The following is a 12,321-nucleotide window of genomic DNA, read 5'->3' on the forward strand; positions in this document are numbered from 1 at the left end:
CCACTATAGTAATAATAAGGAAAATGTTGGAATGACACAAAGGGAGACACAAAAGTAACCAAAAAAAAATGATGTGGTGGCATGCACATAACCGTACATACTTTTACTCATATCTCGAGGAAAAGCATCTATGGTAATGTGCACGACACCACATCATTTTGTCACCTTTGTGTCTCCAATTGTGTCACCCCATCACAACTCTAATAATAATAATCCAAAAGCAGTTTTGGACAAATTTGGCTTTTGCTGGAATCTAGAAGTTAAGTGCTTATCAAACATGATTTTGATTATCAGAAGCAGTTTCAATGACCATGAATCTAAACATGAACAGCTTTTTACATTGCCAACTAAACTTGACGTAATCCCTCGGCCGGACAATGTAATATAAAAGCATGCATGCATGCTTTAAACATGATTTGTATAACAATTATAAATGTGAAAACTTCTATCCCAAGTACAATTAAATAGTTCCTAATATGACTAAATTTACAATCATGAAGAATGATATATTTAGATCTTTAGTGCTTTTGCAAGAATAAGGAAAACTAAAAACGATAAAAGATTGCTAAAATAACATAATCTATAGGACATGCTGATGGTTAATCCACCATTACTCAATTTGTCTAACAAAATAAGACGAACGGAGTAGTTAATCATGATTAAAACATCGGCGGCCCCACATCTTAAAAATGATAATATGGGTAGCTAACAACCGTTCAAAGTGTGGACCTAAAAAAATTGATGATGATCAGATAAGCCAACAATATTGGTTTTGATTAGACCATGAAGGCCAGGAAATACAAACAACATTTATATTTATGTTTCCATTAGAGAGTTAACAAATTATGATTTTAGATGGGGTTGGTCCCATCATCCTTGCCTTTGGGCATGGGAAAATAGGAGAGGCCCACCCTAATCACCAAAGGGTACCGTACCTTCAACAACATATGTTTAATCACCAATAATGTCAGATTAGATGTGAGGTGGGCCCAAGTTTTGTCTAACTTTTTAATGGAATTTAGGGTTAATAAATGTGATATTTAAAATCCTATCAAAAGATTCCTTCATCAGAGCTGTCCAGGAATTGAATTCGATTTGGATCGAGGTCGATGTAGATGGATTCGAATAATCTATCCGAATTCCATCCGACTTGAAATAATATCTATAATATACCATATTTTTGGATCTTTGTCATAAAAATTGTCGAATTTTGTTAAAAATAACGGGGGAAAAAAGATCGTTATAAAGAATCGTTGATTTTTTGATTCCATCCCTCGGCTTAATTTTTCTGAAAATTTTCCAAAACCTTCTTGAAGAACTTGATTACTATGAATTTGGATGGGTCCACGATGGATGCGGATATGGTGGACCCGAAACTGATCCAATGATATATGGATCCAATCATTGTTGGGTAAATTCCTAATTGAACCTCAATTCTTCATCCCGAATCCTGACCCTAAGTTATCAGATCAGATTCGATTTCAAGATAAATACGATGCCCCTTACGATCATAATACACGAATCTCGATGACTGCCCAGTGATTGGTCATTTTCTTTCTCTACTTGTAAATAAAATGTTATTAAACTTGTAATATATGATCTCTACACATGAGACATGACCATCCAACTCATTGTAGGAGAATTAGCCTGCAAATTAGAACACAAATCTCTTATTTTTGAATTTAATTATTATAAAAATAAGATTGGCTCCTCAAGTTGACCATTTGACTAGTGGATATTTTTTTTTTCATAAATAAAAAAATAAAAAAATCAGAAAATGTTGCCACATATACGACTTTTATGACCGTTGAGCTAACGAATTGGTATGATGGAGACCTGTATTATTCTACGAATATTCTTTGAAGGAATCCAATTATTTTTCTTTAAAAAAAATAATAATTCAATTTGACAATTTATATTTATTAAGTATGAATAGGGACAACGCAACAGGTGTAACAGGTAACAGGTTAATGTCCACCACATGTGTATGAGTTGCATTCTTAATTTAAAATAAAACTAGATTCACACATGGGCTTGTTTTTTAAAGGGTAGAGTTGTAATTTTATAGGACTGCTATTTCCACACCAACTTTTTCTAATGCCACACCAATTCCTGTGTAGAATTACATATAGTTGGTGTGGGGTTAGAAAAAGTTGGTATGACAGTAGCAGCTCTCTAATTTTAACATACTCCTTGATCATGGATTTCTACAAGAGACAAATACAAACTGACCAAAATACCCCCTTCTACAACATCTTGCCAAAAAATCCTTGTCCACTGGACATACGCGCATAGACGGAGACAGAGATAGAGACAGACACACACATAAAAATAAAAGTAAAAAACAAAGAAAAAAAATCAATATGTCTTTGACTTATAGGGTAAGTTAATAATTCTCATTTATTTGGCAATCCATATGTTTACTCAACCCTTGATATTGGACAAAGTCCTCAACGGTAACATTTTAAATTATTTTCTCATTTAACTTATTTAATATCTCTTATTAAGGAGGTGTGATCTAAGTTGTAGATTATTAAATTTTTTTTTTTTTTTTGGGGTCAAAATTACCCTTATTTTTGGCTAAATTTGATAAATCGCCTCCACATTTGGCCCGTTAAACATAGTAATATTCAACGACATATAAATCATTAAAATGAGAAAGAAAGAAAAAAAAAAGCGATTATGACGTAACATCATTGATGAGAAGGGGAATCAAATGGCAAGCATGAGAGGAGACCCAACAAAAGAACCCCAAGCCATGTTTCATGTGAATATCGTTGAAGATTAGGGAATTTCATCATTTTTCATTGATCTTTCACGATGAATCGTAATCAATTAAGGGGAATTTCATCAGTTTCAAAATACCGAAACCCCTTAGGTAAATCAAAATTACCCTTTTATTTTTGGCTAAATTTTATAAATCGCCTCCACATTTGACCCATTAAACATAGTAATATTACAACGACAAATAAATCATAAAAAGAGAAAGAAAGAAATAGAAAGAAAAACAAAAGCGATCATGGCACTAACATCATTGATGAGAAGGGGAATAAAATGGAAACCATAAGAGGGTCCCAAGCCATGTTCCATGTGAATTTCATGGCTTTTGTGTCAATGGGATGCATGAAAAATGCCCTGACATCCAAATCACTGACTAAAGATGCCAAGGCACAGTACAAAGGGCCGTAAAAGATGATGTCAAACAAACAAACATAAAAAATAAAAATCATTCGAAGATAACAAATTAGAAATGCTGTAACCCTCCTTTGTGATAGGGCCCATGCTTTTATTTTTCTTCCAAATCATATTTATTAAGGAATCATTAAAGCTCAACCCTTTATGTTATATACAACCTCTCACATTCTCTTACTTCTCCCCTTGAACCATGGAAAGACCACTCACTAGAAAGTATGAGACTCAAAACTCCTCCTCTTCCACCTCCACCACCACCACCACCTCCACCAGGATAAATTTCTCCGGTCCGAAGAATTTCTCAGAATTTGATAAAACGGCGACCACAATCAAGGAAGGCCTAGAAGTGAAAGATGACAATGATACAAAGAAGCGAAGAAAGAGTAGCAATGATGGCAAGCACCCGACTTATCGTGGAGTGAGAATGCGTAATTGGGGTAAATGGGTGTCAGAAATTCGCGAACCAAGAAAGAAATCGAGAATATGGCTTGGGACATTTTCTACACCCGAAATGGCAGCACGAGCCCATGATGTAGCGGCACTTACAATCAAAGGGCATTCCGCTTACCTCAATTTTCCCGAATTGGCTTCTGAGCTTCCTCGTCCTGCAAGCACGTCGCCTAAAGATATTCAAGAGGCCGCCGCAAAAGCGGCTGCAGCCACATTTGATCAATGGAGAGGACGCGAAGATGAAGTTGAACCAAGCCAAGCCGAGCTACCAATATCCCCGACTCCCACTACAGGATCAAATGACACTCAAGAATCCTCAATTTCCACATCGATTGATGACAACTATGACACACTATTCGACCTGCCCGATCTCTGCGTTGACCTTGTCGATCCAATTGATGGGTTTTGCTATTCTTCTTTGTCATTGTGGACTGGATCCGACATTGGATTCCGACTTGAGGAGCCATTTTCTTGGGAACACTACTAGAAAATCACTTGGTTCATCAATGTGTTTCCAAATTTTGGTTACAAACAAAATGATACACAAATCAGGGAAGTCACTTTTGGAGTACTCTTCATTTTCTGGGTTGGGTTCCCCCCCAAATTGATTACACGCACCTACAAAGGTGACATTAGCTATTATTTCCACCCCCTTATCATGTATATTAATATGCAATCACATAAGTTCTTAATTCATCATCATTGTAAGCTATACTTTGTCCAAATTATTGGGATTAATAATGGTAAATTTTATTTCACTTTGTAACTTTATATCTAGAGTTGTACCTTCAATCAAGACTCTCGACGCTAAGTTTCAATACGACAACACGAGTCTCATCAAGTTGAAAGGCCATTTACCGACTCTATCTGATTGCAAGGATTTGTTTTCAAGGAAAAAAGTAAATCCTTTAGAAAAAGAAGACCATTGGAAGATAGGTTTCTATCATTTGATTGCACCTAGGAAAATATCAAAAAGAGAATTGGATTTCAGGATAATTTTAAAATTCGTCGAGACAGCTTCAAATTTGATTGAATCGACTCCACTCGATCGAATTTCAAAGTGACTCGGCCCATGTGAGCGATAGTCCCACATCGCCTAAGTATCATGACCTTGGGCTATATATAAACCTGAGCCAATACTTACCTTACAAGCCGGTTTTATGACGATGAGTCAGACCCATGGGCTTCTACATGGTATCAGAGCGGGGGAGTGTGAGCAATTGTCCCATGCCGCCTAGGTATCATGCTCTTGGACTCTGGGACAATCCTCACCTTACAAGCTGGTTTTGTGAGGATGAGTTAGGCCGATGGGTCTCAACACCCCAAAATTTGAGTGAACCAACTTACCAATTCAACTTAGTAAATCATCAAGTCAACTTGTTAAGGTAGCTAAAAAATGCACCTAGTCAAGTCAAAAGTCGACCAAGTTAATTTTCTTTTTATTTTTATAGAAAATAAAAAAAAATATTTAATTTATTTTAAGATATTAAAGACTATTCTTTATAAATATTTATAAAATATAATATTTTTTGACTCATTCAAGTCAACTTACAAATTGTCAACTTGATTCGACTATATGAACAATCTGAGTTGAGTACTTGAGTTGTAAACTATGATTTTTAGTGTTGGAGGTGAGTAATATTGAGAGAATAATATTAGGATATGGAAAAATCATTTTCCCAGATGTAGGAAAAATCACTTTGAAATTTGGATAGGAAATTGAATTCGAAGGAAAATATATTAGAATTCATTTTCCATGCACAATCGATCGGAGTAAAATTAAGAGAAATGCTTCATGTGGCGATGATGAAAATGCAAAGCTAACGTTCCACGTGTCGACAGCATCAATTGTCCTGTTGTATTAAGTACAATGGTACGTATAAGCATCCTACTTGGAGAGAATATTTTTCCTCCAATCAAATTAGATTAGCTTAAATTGTTGGAACAACTCTTTTATAGCAAACCAAATAATAACATTAAATATGGTAAACGGGGTGTAGATAATCATTCTATTATTTTAACGATGGCACCCTTTTTACTTCTTCCAAAGATCTTTGATTTCGATTGAGCTCTGAACTGATTATGAAAGGGAAGGTAATCGAGGAGGAGATCTGATCGTTGGCTCCCTTCTCCTCTTTCATTTTAAATTTCAGATCCATTTTTTGTGTTTTCTTATCCTTACTTGATGTGCAATGCATAATTTTTAATCAACTAACGTGTTATTAAAAAAAGTCGGTGTGGCAATATAAATTCTGAATTTTTTTTAGGGATCCTGTCCCAATTAGTCCAGAAGAAGCCACTCAGTATCAAATGGTATGTGATCTGACCATCACTATTTTTGCCTTTTTTCACCACAAATCCAATGATCATAGGCCCCAAATTTTGTTAAAGGTGAAAGATCATAACTTGTGACCCCACAATCAAGTAATTAGTAGTACTAAAGTATAATAATGCAAGCCCACGTGTCGTTACTTGCCCGGGCAAAGTAATTTTCAAATTTGAAAATGATTAATCCATCCAAAATTGGGCAACCACATATTGCCTTGCGCGTCCAATCTAGTTTTCGAATTTATTGTCCAGTTTGATCATAATTTTCACGCAAAAAGCGATATTTTTGGAAGTTTTTTCAAGAAAAATTTGATCATTTTTATGCAAAAATGACAATTAGACCAAGTCTTTAAGGATTCAATATTGAGATTTGTTGTCTTTAATATGTCATTATGTACCTTAGCAAGCTTGTTTAGACTTTGATCTAGATTAACATTAGAGAGATGTGAAAAGGAGAGTAGGGAAGCTTGACTTGATCTTATACAAGCTTTGTCTCCCCCCCCATGAAAATGACTCGCAATATGTTGAGTACCTTAACATTTGGGAATTTCTCGTGTCCGATGTCATTGGACACCAATTCTATAGCATATCCCTAGGGATTTTCTAGGAAATTTATATTTCTCATCCCATCTCAGTCGTTCGTTCGACATTGACACAAAATTGGATCCGAGTAAAGTTGTTTGCATATTTTTTAGATTGTTATAGGCTTTGCTTGAGTCATCAATCCACTATGAACAAGTACAGTGTCATAAATTATTTTATTGACGGATGAAATTTTGTCACATTTAGTAGTCGTGTTATTCAACATCAATGCTTGAATTATGATCTTTTGAAACATATGCGAAATTGATGATAAGTAGAAAATCAAAACGTGAAACACATGACAAAGTACGAAGAAAAGTATATTACGATGAAATATCATTATCATCGTCATTTTCATTTTCTCCCACTTTTGATATTCATTGTATCTTGTTTTTCTTTGTTGACACTTGAACACTAGATGCTAAAAATTGGGATAAAAAATGTTAGATTTTCTAACATTGTAAACCAAGTTAGCAAATTATATAGGATTTGAAGTATCAAAAATTAAGAAAAACATGCAACATACCTCTAGATGAAGTTGATAGTGCAAATAAAGATAAAAAGGGGAGAGAATAAAGAATGGAGGGAAGGGAATCAGGGTACACTTTGAAACTTATCTTCATTTTTTTATTTTTAAGTCGGAAAGAATGCATCACATGCTTTTACCCCAAAATTATTGGATACTTGTATGCTTTTGATGCATGGTTTCTCTTTTCTTATGGTTTCCCTTTAATTTTGAGAAAGAGAGAGAGAGAGATGAAATTGAGTCACTTTCTCACCTTTTTATTTGGTTAACATTTGGTCATTGAAAAGTGGGACTAAGAATCTAATTTTTTTTTTCATCCTTCAAAGGAGACTATAAGTGACATTTAAGTTTTAAATAACTCTAAATATCATTAATTTAGGTTGGGGTCACATTAGGGATAATTTCCGATGTACATAAGTAGATTTCTTTCATATTGAAAGAACAATCGGATCGATCAAACCTACTGATTGAATAAGTTTTTGTATTCATTGAAGATAGTTGATCAGGCAGAGATTCGGATCAAGTTTTGTCAGTTGCGGGGATTTTAATTGATTTACGAAAAAAAATAAAAAAAAAAGATTTAAGGAACCTAAACTATAATGGGTCATTATTGACTAAATGATCACAAACGGAGCAAAAATTCAGTCAATTACTTTGTTAATGGATTCATTTTCATTTCATTTGTTAAAGAATGTGAAGTTTTCTTGAATGATCTTATTGATGCAGGTTTGACAATCACGATTGGGCATTAAGGAAAATGATTTTTCTTGGTTTATAAATTTTGGTATAAATACTACCTTCTGTTTGCATATATTGAGTCACATATGTAATATTTAACTCATTTGTGCAACATTTGATTTTAATGAATCAAGTATTCTGTTATTGAGACTGAATTCATATTTAATTTCAATGTCTCCATCTAAGTTCTTTTAGAGTTTTCTCTCGCTCTTTTGAGACATTCAACTTGAATATGTCTTCTACTTAGGGCTGTAATTGACAATTGTTAAACATGCCCGAATTATATTTGGCTCCAAGATATAGTTGTCGAACTTTTCGGATGCAAACCATGTAAATTCAATGTATCTTTCTTTCCCATTTATTTATTTATTTATTTATTTTTAATATTCTTAGTTGCATAAAAATATCTAATTTCAGCGTCTCCATTTAAGTTCTTTTAAAGCTTTCTCTCGCTCTTTTGAGACATTCAACTTGAATATTTCTTCTACCTAGGGATGTAATTGACAATTGTTAAACATGCCCAAGTTATATTTGGCTCCAAGATATAGTTGTCAAACTTTTCGGATGCTAACCATGTAAATTCAATGTATCTCTCTTTTTTTTTTATATTTTATTTTAGTATTCTTAGTTGAATAAAAATATCTAATTTTAGTGTCTCCATCTAAGTTCTTTTAGAGATTTCTCTTGCTTTTTTGAGACATTCAACTTGAATATTTCTTCTATTAGGGATGTAATTGACAATTGTTAAACATGCCCGAATTATATTTGGCTCCAAGATATAGTTGTCAAACTTTTTGAATGCAAACTATGTAAACTCAATGTATATCTCTTCCCCCTCCCCCCCCCCCCCCCCCCCCCCCCCCCCCCCCCCCCCCCCCCCTCCCCCCCCCCCCCCCCCCCCCCCTTCCCTTCCCTTCCCTTCCCTTCCCTTCCCTTTTTTTAATTCTTAGTTGAATAAAAATATCTAATTTCAGTGTCTCCATTTGAGTTCTTTTAGAGTTTTCTCTCACTCTTTTGAGACATCAACTTGAATATTTCTTCTACCTAGGGATGTAATTGACAATTGTTAAACATGCCCGAATTATATTTGACTCCAAGATATAGTTGTCAAACTTTTCGAATGCAAACTATATAAATTCAATGTATCTCTATTTTCCTTTTTTTTTTTTTTTTTAATTCGTAGTTGAATAAAAATATCTAATTTCAGTGTCTCCATCTAAGTTCTTAGAGCTTTCTCTCACTCTTTCGAGACATTCAACTTGAATATTTCTTCTACCTAGGAATGTAATTGACAATTGTTAAACATGCCCGAATTATATTTGGCTCCAAGATATAGTTGTCAAGTTTTTCGGATGCAAACCATGTAAATTCAATGTATGTCTCTTTCCCTTTTCTTTTTTCTTTTTTGAATTCTTAGTTGAATAAAAATATCATAATTTGATGTGGTATATATTGCAGCACATTGTATGCTCACTCAAGATTTTTTACCTCTTGTTAGAAAAATCTATTATATTATCCTCTTTTAGTAATCCATAAAATTGTTTGATAGTGAAGATAGAATTCATAAAATTAGTATTGAGGGGATAAAGTGGATGGACCTTTGTAGAGTCGTATGAGAATAACACACTCTAGTCATACTAAAATAAAAAAATAAATTACAAGATAGCAATGAAAGAAGAGAGGTCAATATCGTGCAATAAAAAAAAAATCACATTCATAAATGATTACAATAGAAATGAAGATGTCGAGATGGATAAAGATGAGACTAGAAAAAAAAATGAGTACATTCAAGTGAGGTAATCCTTGGAGCCACCCACGAGGGCGCACCTCACTAACCTGATGCGTGTGATGTGCGGACGTTGCACATGCCTTGGCCTAGACTATGGTTCTAGCTCTGGCTCTTTCGATCCTACTAGTCGAACTTAAGTTTCAAAACCCCCATCATAAAAAATAAAAAATAAAAAAAGTAACGAATAGTTCATTAAGTAGATTTGGACATGTAAAACCAAGATGCTATTGAGAAAGAAGGCTTTGATATAAGTAATAAAATGAAACTGTAACAAAAAATAAAATGGATGGAAGTAGTAAATGTAAAAGAAATATACAAAGACATAAACCTTGACTAAAGATATGGCTCAATATAAAATCTATATAATAAAACTCAATGGTGAGTTTTACTCCAACTACAGTAGCAGGATATAAACTTCCCACCCCAACTACAATGGAATGAGTTTACACTTTATTGCCTTTCATTTCCCCCATCCATTTTAATAATATCCCTCGCGTTTTACTATCTTTCCTCTTCTACCCCATTTTTTAACGATACCGCTCTAACTTTATTATATTTTCTCATTAACCCAAAAGAGGATGTATGTGCCGTAGGCAAGGGAAAACTCTAGTTAAATAATAATATATGATTCATATCACTATCTCACTATTTGAGATAATTTATTAAAAATTATGAAAATTATAGGTGAACCCTTCTATTAATGGATTATTAGGATTGATTTTGGGTTTGAGCTTAGAAAAATATGAACCTAACACAAGCCCAACATACCCAAATTTAGTTTTTGGTTTCTCCAAATCTTGCCATGGATATGTATTTACTATATCTATCTATTGGATCTCATTCAGCAACCAACATAGGGAGTTAACCCCTTTGTCCTATATGGCTTAAAAGATTATCTCTATGGCGAGAAGGCCATCCTCACAAAATATTAGCCTAATCTAAATTTCTAACCCCATCAAAAGTGATTTATAATTATGGATCGTCTTACCATTAATTTATAAATCACTTTTGATAGGGTTAGAAGTTTCGGATTTGGCTGATTTTTTTTTTTAGAATGACCTTTATGGTGCAGAGATCATTCTTTAAAAAAAAAATCAGTCCAATCCGAAACTTTTAACCCACATAGGACAAATTTTGACTCCCAATACTTGATTGTCGAAAGCTACCCCTATCTATCTATAAATTAATGGTTTTCAACTCGTAAGTACCAAAAGATAAAAAACAAAGATGATGAAGAAAAAGGAAAAATAATAGATAAAATAGAAACTTAGAAGATAGAAGAGGAAATAAATAGTGTTGTATCGTGAGGAAAACAGAGTAAAGTTACCCAAACCAATAATGCAGTGGTTATAGCATCTCTTTCAAGTGTAACAGTGACATGTAGTACTCCTTTCAAGTTTCAACTTCCTACTCTCATAGCCAAGCTCTCTAGAGTTGGCATTTGAACCATTAGAAAGGGAAAGAAGAATATTCATTAGTGTGACTCACTTTGTTGTAAAGGGTAACCTAGATTCTTTCATCTACCTACCTTTTTCTAAGAAAAAGAAAATTCTATTTAATTTTGGTAGAACATCTCACGGTAGAAATAAAGGAGGTTTCATGTACTATAGAAAAAGACATGACAAGAAAGAGAGGTCTGTTTCATGAATTATTGCCCAAACCCTATTTGCTTCTATGTACTTATATATGTAGCTTTGTACTTCTTATATATGTAGCATTGTACATACTAGAGTTCACCATGTCGAGTACTGAGGTTGGGGGTAGAAGAGGAAAAACAATGAAGACGGAGAAAAGGAAAGATGATAAAATTGGATGAGTATTATTGTAAAAAGGAAAGAAGGAAAGGCAATATATAAAATTGAAAGGGTATTTTTTTTAAAGAGGACTAACAATAACATTAAAGGGGTATTCTTGATGAGAGCTTCTATTGCCACACCTACTTTTGCTAATGCCACCCCAAATGTATGCTAATTCTATGGTGATTTACATATGAATTAGGGTGACATTAGAAAAAATTGGTATGGCAATAGAATCTCTCTTCTTGAAAAGGGGGGAGGGGGGGGGGAGGGGGTAAAAGAGGAAAATACAATAAAGTTGTTTTTCTTTTTTTTCCGAACAGAGGTGTCCGGGCCTCTTAAAGCACCCAACTTATTCTAGGGACATGTGTAGTTCTCTTCCCCAACGGGAACTAGGTAATTTCTAGGATTAATCCCTTAGGGGAGATTCGAACTCAAGACCTCTACTTCCTTGGGTGTGGTCTTGGCCATTTCATTAACCCTTATATGGATTAAAATAAAGTTGAAAGTTAACATCGAGATGAATTCAAAATTGAATCTGAACCCCTCTTTATGTGGGGATAAACATTGGGAAGGCAACCCTTACGTTTTATTAATTAGATATAACCTTTGGAGGACAAATTGTACGAAGGTTTCAGTGGGCCTGATGGGCTTTTAGGATGGTCCATTTAATAGCTCCTTGAGGTTGGGTTGGCTTATAATTGTAAGATTTAGGACATAGATGGTTAGATTTGGATCTCAATTTTAAATTGGACCAATATGAATCTAAATAACCCAATGAAATGGTAGCTCTGGGCTTCAACCTAGATTTACAATAGGAGCTGGACTAATGGAAAAAAGGCCAACTTAAGCTCAGCACGGCCTTGGCCCATTGACGCCTACGATGTGTAAAATTCACCCAATAAAGTTATAGCGTGAAA

At 34.2% G+C, this 12,321-nt stretch overlaps 1 pseudogene; it reads left to right on the plus strand.

Moving 5' to 3' along the window:
* The first annotated feature begins 3,118 nt into the window (after positions 1 to 3,118).
* Positions 3,119 to 4,413, plus strand: LOC147389357 (ethylene-responsive transcription factor ERF039 pseudogene; annotated as a pseudogene).
* Positions 4,414 to 12,321: the final 7,908 nt, after the last annotated feature.

The sequence above is a fragment of the Akebia trifoliata genome, chromosome 12 (assembly GCF_017979445.1).
Source record: "Akebia trifoliata isolate Shusen 1 chromosome 12, ASM1797944v1, whole genome shotgun sequence".
In the NCBI taxonomy this organism is placed as follows: domain Eukaryota; kingdom Viridiplantae; phylum Streptophyta; class Magnoliopsida; order Ranunculales; family Lardizabalaceae; genus Akebia; species Akebia trifoliata.